Raw genomic sequence first — 11,889 nt, 5'->3', positions numbered from 1 at the left:
AGACCATGTGGGCTCTCCTCTATGGAAGTTAGAGCCTCTTCCTGAGGCAGAGGGATGGACTAGTTGACCTCTGGCTGTTCCTTTCTATGACTCAATTGATTCCATGACTCCGTATTCTATGACTTAGTGATTGTGGCATCTTTCTCCTCACCTTAATGTGGGAACCACAAGTCACTCTGTGGAAATCACATAGGGTCCCATCCCTCAAATGAGGTAAGGGGTCTTCTCTTTCTAATCCATGTTCCATCCAAGTATAGATGGTGATCCTATAATGTCAAATGTTAGCATGCTTTTTCCCTGAAGCCCAGGGACCCCTTAGCCCTCAGGGTCTTTGAGTCAGTTCTTTGAGTTTGTTTCCTTCCATCTTTCATTGATCAAAGGATATCACTTAGACCTAATGTCTAAACATCTAAAACTTTTATTTCTCTCCCTGAACCTAGCATAGTGCTCTGCACATAAGTGGTGCTTCATAAACGCTTGGGAAATGGATGGACCTAGCTAAATTCCTTCTTATACACATGAAGAAACTGAGGATGGGAGGAAGGGAATTGATTGAACCAAAGTCATGTAGCTGGTTAGTGGCCTGGTCAGGCCTAGAACTCAGGGCTCATAAGATCATTGATTGAGAATTCTAAATAACCTTAGAGGCTTTCCAGTTCATCTTCCTCATCTTACAGATGAGGAAAAGGCTCAGGGAGTTTCAGTAAATCAATCAGTCAAAAAGCATTTATTAAGCATGCGCCATGCATCAGGCATTCAGTGCCAGGGGATAGAAAAATGTGATCAAGTAGTGACCATAATTTTCATGACCTTGCTCAGGGTCACAAAGGTGATAATTGTCAGAGGAAGGATTTAAAATCACTACCCTGGGGCTAATGCCTTTTTTCATCATAGGATCTATTAGATCGTAAGCTCTTTGAGGGCAGGGACTATCTTTTGCCTCTTTTTGTATCCTCAATGTTTAGCATAGTGCCTGGAACATAGTAGGTGCTTAATAAATGCCTATTGATTGACTGAATGACTGAATTATAGGTCCTCTGATTTTAACCCAGGGATCTTTCTACTCTTGGGAAATGGCAGGCTTTCATGGTTCTGGATATAACAGCCTCTGTCCTCCATTTTTAATGTTTCAAAAACTCATAGGACAATTACTACAATCTCCGTTGTCATCATCCCACAATTATGGCTGAATTTCAGTAACTCACCAGTCTCTATCATCTAGCATTCTCCATTCAGTCTTCTGCCTCTGCCCTCTGGAGATGTCTAACACCTTCTCCTAGAGTTAGTTCATCTCTCCTCCAGACCTTAGACTTTTCTGAACTGTTAGTCACAAAGCCTTCCTGTGCAGTATTTAATCTGACTGACCCTGTAACCTGCTAGATCCCTCAAGGAGAGGCCCAGCAGCAGCAGGAAGGAGCTGGAAGAAAGGCAAGCTAAAGAGAGGGAGAAGAGGAAGAAGGAGAAAATTCGAATCATGAGAATCCTTGCAACGGCAGCTGGAGACTGGAAGAGAGAGGAGGAAGCCAAGATGGAGCAGCTGTTTCACTTGGATGACGGTAGGTGGCAAGTGATGGGTCAGGGCACTTATCTGGCCTCCAGGAGCAGGCAGCTAGCCAAATCACTTCCATGACTGGTTTCTTAACAAAAACACCATCAAAAAATGAACTGTGTGGTTCAGTTGGTTTAGTTGTAAAGGCAGCCCCATGGATTAATATTTTTTCAATCTTTTTTTTTTCCAGAGCAATGAGGGTTAAGTGACTTGCCCAAGGTCACACAGCTAGTAAGTGCCAAGTGTCTGAGTCTGGATTTGAACCCAGGTCCTCCTGAATTCAGGGCTAGTGCTTTATCCACTGCGCCACCTAGCTGCCCCTTCAGTCTGGTTTTAAATGACACACATGTGGCTCAAGAGACATTCACAGCTGGCTGTGAGTCTCATTTCAGACCAGGAAACAGCAGAAAGACTAGGACTATTTCTGGTCGGCATGAAGAAGGGAATTCGGGATGGGTGGGGCAGGTGACAGCAGAATCCATCTTTCTCCGTGAGAGAGTTGTGTTTTTGAGTTTCAGAAGATGACTGGGGCTTCTGTTAGGATATGACGAGGTCTTTTCTCTCTTTCAGAGTTTGAACACTGTGGCCTGGAGGAGATAAATGGGATCCTTACCAGGAGCAGGTGAGACTATTTCTTTTAGCTCAGAGTTTGTGGCAGGGATAGCTCCCAATGGGTGAGGAGGGGGTAGTTCTGACAGCAATGTACCCCAATCTGCTGTTCCTGGAAAGTACCCTTCAGCAGACTGTCAGCTTTGCTGTTCCTTATTATGATGTTTCCATGGGCTACCCTTGTTATGGATGCCGTGCCCCTGAGACCTCAGGGATGGCTGGGATGGAGGGGGTCATTGGGCTACCTGCTATAGCTTCTGGGCATATGGCATCTGGTCTGACACTTAATCATCTCCCCATACTGGAAATTTTTTTAAACATTCCCCACAAATTTGTCTTACTTACAGCAGGCTCAAATTGAGGATGGGCAGACTTAGACACTTTCCCTGGTGCTAAATTCTTAGAACTTTCCACATATGTGGAAAGGGACAAATATCTGCATATTAGTATGCATTGATGGACACACACACAGTGCATGCATGTGCAGATGCACATGAATATATGTATACACTTTTTTTTGTGGGGCAATGGGGGTTAAGTGACTTGCCCAGGGTCACAAAGCTAGTAAGTGTCAAGTATCTGAGGCTGGATTTGAACTCAGGTCCTCCTGAATCCAGGGCCAGTGCTTTATCCACTGCGCCACTGAGTTATCCCCACATATGCCCTTTTGAAGACACATCAAATACACGCATCTTGTATGCACATAGCTGTTTACATGCTGTCTCCCTCATTAGACTATGCGCTCCCTGAGGGCAAGAACAATGTCTTTGCCTTTCTTTGTCTCCCTGACAATTAGTACAGTTCTTGAAACATGGTAGTAAACACTTAATAAATGTTTGTTGACCAACAATATATGATACACACAAACACAAAAGAGCTGGCCCCATACCTAGCTCTTGAGCCTCGGATCCCTCTGAGCCTTTCATGATCTGAATATCCCAGGGGGGAGGCCTGGCTGCTGGCCAGGCTTTCTGTCACCAGGGTCCTTGTGATGAGTCAGTCCTAAGCTTGCTGCTCTGGGCCTTTTCCTCAATATCCCTGTTTGGAAGGACACCTTACATTTTCTAAGGACTTCTCTTCTCCTTGTTTAGGAAGATGGCATCTGGCATGGACAATGAAAGGAAGGTCAGTGGCAACATTTGGAGCAGCTGGAACCTTCCTGGTGCAGATGGAAAAGGGGGCTGGCTGTGTAGTAAAGGCCTGGGTTCAAATTCTGCTTCTACTTAACCTTGTTGAGTCTCAGCTTCCTCAACTGTAAAATGAGGGAATTGGACTCCATCACCTGGAATAATTTTTTTTTTTTCACAAAAGAGGCAATTGGGATTAAGTGACTTTCCTAGGGTCACACAGCTGGTAAGTGTCTGAGGCTGGATTTGAATTCAAGTCCTCCTGATTCCAGGGCTTGTTGCAAATATCATTCTTTCAATTTCTCAACCTACATTCCTATGATAATTTTTCTTTAGTATGGGTCTGGGGCCGTCACTTTAAATTCTTCTGTGATATCTCAATCATGGTACCAAGTAGACCCTGGGCTTTCAAAGGCTCTACCAACAGCCCCCAAGCTCAGGTGGGTCCTACCAAACTAGAGAAGTTTGGGTCACAGATAATTGTCAAGTGATGATTGGAGTAGGGGGTTCTATACCTGTCATCTGCAAATTAACCTACCTAAATGCTGAGGGGTCTATTACCAGAAGATCTGGTATTGCTAGGTCTGCAACTAAATAAATAACTAATTAACAGATCAATTAATTAATCAATCAATTAACTAATTAATTAATTTTGACCATAGCAACTCATGAAGAACCAGCTGTTGAGGCTTTAGGTACCTACAACAGTGGAGGAAATATTCATACTGGTGAAATTCCAGTTCTTTAAAGTGGTAGGAAGAAATGAATTTTGGTGCCTGAGGATGGTGGTGGTGTTGGAGGGAGAGGCAGTACTTAATCTTCTGAGCTAGGAATTTTTCAGAAGTTTGACAACCCTAAGACTTCCTCGTGGGCCCCCAGGCCCGCAGCTGCTATCTACATTTTCCTAAAATGTAATTTTATTTAAGCTTATGTTACTCTTTTACTCAATAAGCTTCAGAAGCTCCCTATTACCCTCATGATCCCTCTGGTTTTTAAAGCACTTCACCACTCATGGCTCTGCTTCCTGCACTCTGTGGTCTAGGAAGGTTTGCTGTTCCTCATTCATGACACCCTATTTTGTCTTTCTACTTGCTGTCCCACCATGCCTAGAACTCATTCCTGTCTCACCTCCATTTCTCAGGAGTTTTCTTTAAAAACTCTCAATGGCTACTTCCTACACGAGAAGCATCCTGATTCCTCCTCTCTCCAGCTGCTAGTACTGCCTCTCCTCCCCTGTTTACCTCGAATTTATTTGGAATATTTTATTTATAGCCTGCAATCTTCCCCCTATAGAATGTAAGTTCTTGAGGGCATGGATTGATTCATTTCCCTCTCTAGTGCCTAGAACAGTGACTGGCATACAGTAAGCACTTAATAAATGCTTGTTCCATTTAGACAATTCCTCCAAAGCCACTCCCTTTCAGTGAATGTATGACTAGAAATTTACGAGTTAACAAATATTTACTAGACACCTACCTCCCCTAACCTAGGGAATACAAAGAAATATAAGGCAGGGTGCCTTTCCTCCAATTGCATATAATCTAGCAGGGGAGCTAGGCTCTGAACATATTAGGAAAAAAGAAAGCCAGCTATAGGATGGTACAAGGCAGGATGTGGTTGGTGCCTCATGGTTGGTACAGACAGTTAAAGGAGAAGAGAAATGGGATTCTGTCTGCCTGGGATAACTTCTTGGAGGAGGCAGGATCTGAGTAATAATTGTAATAATAATTCATTTTAATACCTCTTTCTATTTTCTAAAGTGCTTTGAAATCCATTATTTTATTTGTTTCTTGCATCATCTTTTTTTTTTTTTTTTTTTTTTTTTTTTTTTAGTGAGGCAATTGGGGTTAAGTGACTTGCCCAGGGTCACACAGCTAGTAAGTGTTAAGTGTCTGAGGCCGGATTTGAACTCAGGTACTCCTGAATCCAGGGCCGGTGCTCTATCCACTGCGCCACCTAGCTGCCCTTGCAACATCTTTGTGAGGGAGACAGGGTAAAGATTCTTTATAGATGGTAAACTGAGGATTAGAGAGAGTTGCTTGAGATTTCTTCACTGCTGGCTTCCTCCTTTCCAGAACCGCCCCACCCCTCCCCTTTGAGAATCTGATGAATTTTTGTTTCTTACCTTCAGGAAATTAGGAGGCAGGAAGGTCATGCTTCAGGGATCCAAGGTAAGTGACTGGGCAATAGTGAGTAAGTAAGCTCTGTACTCATCCTGAGAAGACAACTTGGCTTTCTTCTCTTGCCTTTGGCAATGGTGGGTGGAGGTGATGTATGTGTCTATGGTTGGGGAAGGATCAAAGCTGTGCTGGTGGGGGCAGCTAGGTGGCTCAGTGGATAGAGCACCGGCCCTGGAGTCAGGAGGACCTGAGTTCAAATCAGGCCTCAGACACAATACTTGCTGTGTGACCCTGGGCAAGTCACTTAACCCCAATTGCCTCACTAAAAAAAAAAAAAAAAGCTGTGTTGGTGGACGGGCGTGGGATGGAAGATATCCCTTGGTAAGGCCATAGGTCTGTCTCTCTGAAAAAGGCTGCTGAAGTCCTTTCCAGTCTTGACATTCTATGTTCCATGTCCCTTTTTAGCTATTTGGAGGGATTTTGGGGAGTGCTCCGAGAAGTTACTGCCTTTTCTCCTCCATCTTGGCTCTGCCCCTCCCCATGTCCCTTTTCAGCTCTGATATTCCATGTTCTAACATTTCCTCTTCTAAGGCTCCTTCTGGCTCTTTGGTTTATCCTTGGTTTTATGAAATCCCAATTTGTGAATGTTAAATAAGTGGTAGAGAAAATTCATGCTGAAGATTTTCAGAGGATTTTTAACATTGGGTCTTTGGGGAAGACATCTTAGATGACATCAAGGTTTCAGCATTATAATGCCCCTTCTTCCTTGGTCTATATCTCCCCATCCCGTCTTTCTCCTGTACTTCCAGAAGTTTCGTCTGAGTGCTTCCCTCAATTCCATGGCTGCTGGAGGGTCTGCTCTGAAGGGTCAAGGCTGGACGTGCTGCTGACGCTCCAGTCCCAGTTCCGGGAGGAGGTCTCCAAGGGACCATACCTGATCTGTGAGCAGCCTGATGAGGAGAGGACCCTGCCTGTGTTTGTCCTTGGCATCCTTCTGGGCTCCATTCGCATGGTGGCCTCAGCTGTGCGGTGCGTGGCTCCAGCTTCTCCAGGGGTTGTCCTGCAAGCTCTTCGAGATGGCCAGCCATCAGTGGCAACTATTTTTGTGTCTGGATTTGGAGTGGGGATGGGGAGGCCACTCAGGACCCCGATTCCTAGCTCTGTGGGATTAGACTTATTAGACTTATTTAACAGATTAGACTTTTTAAACTTGACACTTGAGAACCAAGGGAGGAGTAATGGGTGAAAATGGCAGATAGGGTAGATAGATAGGTCAATAGAAAGGTAGGTAGATAGATAAATAATAGACATAGACAGACAGAGACAGATGGATAGATAGGTAAGTTGGTAGGTAGGTAGATCAATAGACAGACAGACAGATAGGTAGGTACGTAGATATATAAATAGGTAGATAGAAAGGTAGACAGATAGACAGGTAGATAAATAGGCAGACAAACAGGCAGGCAGACAGATGGTAGATAGGTGGATAGATAGATAAATAGGTAGACAGATAGGTAGGTAGGTAGGTAGATAAATAGGTAGATAGATAGGTAGGTAGATAGGTAGATTAGATAAATAGATAGGTAAATATATAGACAAAGACAAGACAGATAGACAGATACAGATAGATAGGTACATAAATAGATAAATAGAACTATAGATAGATGTTTACTATGTGTCAGGCACTATTATAGAGATACCAATACAAGCAAGCAGGATAGTGTTTGCCCTCAAGTTGTTTATATTCTAACAAGAGCAGAAAACACATACAGGGGCATTGGTAAAGGGATGAGGAGGATGTGTCTGAGAGTGGAGGATGTGCAGGAGGAAAAAGGGAAGAAGTTTCCAGAGAGAATCCAGGTGTGAGTCATGTGAAACATAGTTGGCATCCTTCCTAAAGTGTTCATCCCTGGAGAGGGAGAGGTAGGTTTTGGTTTAATATACGGAAAATTAGGGCACATTGAAAGAAGCAAGGTGTCTAGAATAATGGAGGGGGTAGTTCGTCTGGCCTCTATCCTGGTCAAAACTCATCTGGACTTGTGTTCAGTCCTAGGAGTCACATGTTAGGTACAACATTGACAAACTACAGGGAGTCTAGACTATGAGGGAGAGGTGGGGCATCATGGTAGAAAGACTGAAGGATGGGAGCAAGTTCTAGAAGTTCTGGGTTCAAATTTCAGGTCTACCTGTGGGATGAATTATTTTACCAATCGATGAGTTTCTTAACCTCTCAGGGCCTCAGTTTCTTCACTTGTAAAATGAGGAGGTTAGGTTAGATGAGCTCTAAGGTCCTTTCCAACTCTAAATCTATGATGGTTTAGGGAGTATCATTCAAGGATTGGATGAAGAAAATGGTGGTGTTTATTTAACCAGGAGAAGAGAAAAGTTAGACTGGACAGGAAAGTTGTCTTCAAGTTTATTAATGGACATGTAGCAGAAGGTTTCAATTCATCCTGCTTGGTGCCAGAAGGAAAACCAGGAGCAGTGGGTGGAATTTATAGAGAGGCACCTTTTAATTTGATTTGAGGAAAACTTCCTTATAATTTTATCTGTCTCAAAGAGGACAGGGTTACTTTGGGAAGAAGTGAGTTCTCTACCACTTGAGATCATTGAGTAAGTAGTGTGTGGTTTACCACCCCTAGATATCTTGTAGAGGAGAGTCTTTCTTAGGTCCATGAAGTGGACTAGATGCCCTCTGAGGTCCCTCACCCACCTAAGATTCTATAAGTCTGTGCTCAGAAAGTATGCATCACTCTTGGTTCTTAGCTCCTCCTCCATTCTGCTCCTTTGCTGTAGTTCAGTTGTGTCTGACTCTTTGTGACCCCATTTGGGGTTTTCTTGGCAGAGATACTGGACTGATTTGCCATTTTCTTCTCCAGCTCATTTGACATATGAGGAAGCTGAGGCAAACAGGGTGAAGCTTCTCACAAGGAACTTCCCACAAGGATGCAATCCCAGGTCAAGACCCCACTACCCCTCCCCCCCCAATGGAACTAAAAGGAAGAATATCAGACTTGGTGTCCAAGAGCCTAGATTCAAGGTCTGTTTCTGTCACTTACTACCCCAAGTGACTTTGGGCAAGTCATTTGCTCTCTACCCTTCAGTCTCCTCATCTGTAAAACAAGGGGCCTAGACTAAAGTCCCCTCTTACTCTGATGTTGTCTGTGTCTACTGTAAGCTTGTCAAATAGAGTGTTACATAGACTGAAATACAAGTGTCTCAGCTTCTCCTGCAGTTATGAGATGATGTCTCCCTGCTTCTATTTCCTGCCTTTGGATGCACGTCTCTTTGTGCATCTTTCCACTTCCAGATTGCTCTGTGATGTTCATTTCAGCTTAATTTAATTATATAAAAATGTGAATGGGGAGATAGAGGTCTACAGGGCGATTTGCTTCTGCCTGATACCCCTTAGGGAAGGTCCAGTAAAATAGGAAAATCAGCCCCCCCCCCCGCCCAATTCCCCTTCCTACACCCTCAACCCGTGTCTCCTAGCCCCACCCTTGTTCTGAAGTTTATGGTTGGAAGATGTCTTTTTAAGCTTTTTTAGTTTAGATCTTTTTTAATGCCCTTTTCTCCTGTTAGTAGCCTTTTCTAGTTTCCGAGTGGAGCTCTTCTATCCCCATCACCTCCTTTTATAGATGAAGAAACTGAGGCCCAGAGAAATTAAGTGACATGCTCTAAGTCCCATGAATGTTAAGGAGGAGAACCAGGATTCCAAACCAGGTCCTGGGATGCCTACTCCAGGGCTGCTTCCAGAGTGTGCCGACCACTCTTAGGTGTCTTAGGTGTTCACAAGCTGCATGTGTGTGAGAGGAAGGGCTGGTAGTGGCAGGGGAGGAGCTTTGGGAAGACTGCTGGGAGTCGGGTGGTTAACTAACATTTGTGAAGTGCCTACTGTGTGTCAGATATGGTGCTGCTCAGAGCAGGGGATAAAAACAAGGGCAAAAACAGTTCCCTTTAATTAAAGAGCTTACAGTCTAGTTGGGAAGGCAACATACAGATAGGTATAAACAAGATACAGGCAGGGCATATTGGAGATAATTAATGAAGGGTAGGTCCTAGCATGAAGGGGGATCAGTAAAGGCATTTTGTAGGAGGTGGGATTTGAATTTTATTTTTATTTAGGCAGCTAGGTGGTACACTGAGCCTCGAGTCAGGAAGACTTGAATTCAAACCCAGACCGAGACACTCACTAGTTGGGTGGCACTGGGCTAGTCACCTAACTTCTGTCTGCCTCAGTTTCCTCAACTCTAAAATGAGGGTAATAAAAGCATCTATCTCCCAGTGTTGTTGTGAGGATCAAATGAGATGATAATTGTAAAGCTAAAGATGATAATTGTAAAGTCTATAAATTCTAGCAGTGATGAAGATGATTTAGTAAGCCTCTTGATGAGGGTGAAAGAAGAGGGTGTAAAAGCTGGCTTAACATTAAAAACAACACTAAGCTCTTGGCAACCGGTCTCATCACTTCCTGGCACATAGAGGGAGAAGAAATGGAAGCAGTGTCAGAGCTTATATTCTTGGGCTCCAAGATCATTGTAGATGGAGACGACCGCCATGAAATGAAAAGATGCTTTCTCCTTGGAAGGGAAGCTATGGCAAAGCTGGAGAGCAGACTACAAAGCCGAGATGTTACCCCATTGACAGAGGTCTCTACAGTCAAAGCTATGGTTTTTCCAGCATCAATCAATGTATGGTGGTGAGAGCTGGGCTATAAAGAAAGCTGAACGCTGCAGAATCAATGCTTTTGAATTATGGTGCTGGAGAAGACTTTTGAGACTCCCTTGGATAGGAAGGAGATCAAATCCGTCAATACTTAAAGAAATTCATTCAGGGTATTCTAGGGAAGTTGAAACTTCAATCCTTTGACCCCATAATGAGAAGACAGGACTTATTGGAAAAGACTCTCATGTGGGGAAAGATTGAAGGCAAAAGGAAGAGGATGAGATGCATAGATGGTGTCATGGAAACAACTAACATGAGTGAGGACAGACTTTGAAAGACTGTGGAGGAGTTTGATGTGCTGTGTGGTTCATGACAGCCAGCTACCCCCTGGATCAGATATTTAATTTTGTTTTTTTACGAGGCAATGAGGGTTAAGTGACTTGCCCAAGGTCACACAGCTAGTAAGTGTTAAGTGTCTGAGGTCGGATTTGAATTCAGGTCCTCCTGAATCCAGGGCTGGTGCTCTATCCACTGCGCCACCTCGCTGCCCCCTGGATCAGATATTTAAAGATGACAGGGAGCTCAGAGGTCATTTATTCATAAGGTCATAGCACAAAAGCTGAAAGTGACCTCAGAAGCCATTTGACAGATGAAGAAACAGCCCACAGAGGTTACCAACAACTAGCATTGATAGAGCACTGTAAAATTTACAGAACACTGGGGGCGGCTAGGCGGCACAGTGCATAAAGCACCGGCCCTGGATTCGGGAGTACCTGAGTTCAAATCCAGCCTCGGACATTTGACACTTACTAGCTGTGTGACCCTGGGCAAGTCACTTAACCCCCATTGCCCCGCAAAAAAAAAAATAATAATAATTTACAGAGCACTTTACACATTTCTCATTTTAGCCTCACAACAACCCTGGGAAATAGGTGCTATTATCATATCCATTTTACAGATGAGGAAACTGAGACAAACAGAGTTAAGTGACTTGCCCCAGGTCACACAGCTAGTGTGTGTCTGGGGCCAGATTTGAACTCAGGAAGATGAGTTTTTCTGTCTCCCTGATTCTAGGCCCTGGGGGCCTATCCATCCACTGTGCTACTTAGTTGCCTAAAGTTAAGTGACTTGACTAAGGGGAAACAATAGCAGAGTGGGGATTTGCACTTGGGTTCTCTGACTCTCAGCTCATTGGAGAATGTACATCCACACACACATGTACACATGTATGTGTAATGCATGCATGCATGAAGCATATACTCATGCATGTATACACCAATCTACACACATATATATGTATGTAAATGTATATGTATATATAAGTATGTGTATATATCTGTATCTAATCACGCTATCCTCATTCAACAATTTCACTTTACAGTTGGAGAAGTTGTGTTCCAAATAATGATTTACCAAAGATCACATGGGGCGGGGGAGGTTAATAATAAGAGGCAGGATCTGAACCCAGGTCCCCAGACTTCATATCCACCCGTCATCCCTCATTACCATTCTCTTTCTGCTCCTGCTTATTAGTAGAATCTGGGGAAGTTAGAGTTGGCAGCCCTCATTTGGAGCTCTGGGAGAGGACTGACCTGATAGATCCGGTCAGTGGCAGGAGCAGGTCTCCCTTAAAGATCTTGTGACTCAGAGTGAAATAATGACTTCCTTTTGTTTTTCAGCAGATGGTCCAGCCACAGACAACTCTTTAAGGCCTCTTCCAGGTCTAGCGTCCTGGCATTAGCTGACTCTTAAAAAGCCCCTCTCCTCTCTGACTCCCGCAATGTTAATACATGTTTATGTGGAAGATGGCACCAGTAAC

This window comes from Dromiciops gliroides, chromosome 2 (assembly GCF_019393635.1).
Source record: "Dromiciops gliroides isolate mDroGli1 chromosome 2, mDroGli1.pri, whole genome shotgun sequence".
Lineage (NCBI taxonomy): Eukaryota > Metazoa > Chordata > Mammalia > Microbiotheria > Microbiotheriidae > Dromiciops > Dromiciops gliroides.
The sequence above is the reverse complement of the archived record's forward strand: the minus strand, read 5'-3'. Positions refer to the sequence as shown.